Source organism: Oncorhynchus nerka, linkage group LG2 (assembly GCF_034236695.1).
Source record: "Oncorhynchus nerka isolate Pitt River linkage group LG2, Oner_Uvic_2.0, whole genome shotgun sequence".
NCBI lineage: Eukaryota > Metazoa > Chordata > Actinopteri > Salmoniformes > Salmonidae > Oncorhynchus > Oncorhynchus nerka.
In genome coordinates this window covers 55,582,044-55,583,790 of record NC_088397.1, presented here as the reverse complement: position 1 = coordinate 55,583,790, position 1,747 = coordinate 55,582,044, and the positions used below count along the sequence as shown (strand labels likewise).

At 45.3% G+C, this 1,747-nt stretch overlaps 1 pseudogene; it reads left to right on the top strand.

The window, feature by feature from the left end:
- The first annotated feature begins 228 nt into the window (after positions 1-228).
- LOC115144883 (rhodopsin, freshwater form-like) lies at positions 229-1,243 on the top strand (annotated as a pseudogene).
- Positions 1,244-1,747: the final 504 nt, after the last annotated feature.

The window sequence follows — 1,747 nt, the reverse complement described above, 5'->3', positions numbered from 1 at the left end:
CCCTAATATTCTGATCAGTTGCTTGTCAACTCAAAGCAGCACAGATTATTGATCAATTCATCAATCAATGCCGCAACATCAGTCCTGGTAATCAGGTGAGCCGCTTTATAAGGCTAACCATTGGGGTCAGTGCTCAGTGGGTATCCCAGAGTATCCCAGTACCACCTTCCCAGGACCCCTCAAGGGTTACCCACGTACACCCACAGACTCTACACAGACACAGCAACCATGGAAGGCACAGAGGGACCCAAATTCTATATCCCTATGTCCAACGCTATAGGAGTGGTGTGGAGCCCCTATGAGTTACCTCAGTACTACCTGGCTGAGCCCTGGGACTATGCATGTCTGTCCACATACATGTTCTTCCTCATCATCGCCTGCATTCCCATCAACTTCCTCACACTCTACGTCACCGTGAAACACAAGAAGCTGCGGACGGCCCTCAACTCCACCCTGGTCAACCTGGCTGTGGCCGATCTCTCCACAGTGTTTAAGCAGTTTCACCACCACGCTCTACACGTCCATGAACGGCTACTTTGCCTTCGGCTGCACAATTGAGGGCTTTTACCCACAACGGTCAGATCGCCCTCTAGTTCCTGGTGGTGATGGCTATCAAAGGTGGTTGTCGTCTGCAAGCCTATCTCCAACTTCTGCTTCGGGGAGAGCCATGCCATCACAGGTGTGGCATTCACCTGGGTGATGACTGCTGCTGGTTCCGTGCCCCCTCTGTTTGGCTGATCACCTTTATATCCCAGAGGGCATGCAGTGCTCACGCGGTATTGACTGTTGCACCAGAGGTCAAAAACAATTATTTTGTCATCTACATGTTCATCTGCCACTTCACCATTCCCCTGGTCATCATCTCCTTCGGCAACCTGCTCTGTGTCGCCAAGGAGGCTACTTCTGCCCAGCAGGAGTCTGAAACACCCCAGAAGGCTGGGAGGGAGGTCACCTGTATGGACATCATGATGGTTAGCTACTTTATGGTGGGCTGGGTGTTAGCATTTTTGTGTACGTCTTCACCCACCAGGGACTTACCTTCGGACCCATGTGCATGACAGTTCAGGCCTTCTTTGCCAAGAGCTCAGCCCTGTACAACCCCCTCATTTACATTTTGATGAACAAGCAGTTCTGCCAAATAACCCCTTTGAGGAGGAGGGAGCCTCCACCACTGCCTCCTCTGTGTCTTCCCGCTCTGTGGCCTCTGCCACAGGAAAGGTCTATGCTAATGTATAATTCTTAAGGCACTGTATCAGGTTGATTTTGCAAATACGGGCACTTTTGGATGTTAAATGTTTTTGAAAATGAAACCTCTTGAAACTGCTTTTTATCTATCTGAATATTTTCTTCTGTCTGGAAACAAGCTCTAATAGTGGCTGAGACCATACAAATATTTTATATTCTTAAAAGAGTAAATATTTCCACCATGTCATATACTGTACTGTGCTATTTTAGTTGAAAAGGAAATTACAGAACTTGTGCCCAATGTATTTTAAATAACATTTCACATGAATTTGTTTTAAATCAAGTTTTTTTTACAATTGGAAGTTTTCTTAATGATATGTATTCATCATTCTCATGTCTAAATGTCCATGTATGCCTTGATGAAACATGTATTTAACACATCAAATATGTTTTTATTTTATTATTGAAAGCATATAAGGTTCACATCATCAATATCAATTGTAATTTAATACCCCTTTCCCTCAACAATGTGTACAGTGGTGGGAAAGACTTTGTGGTGTGG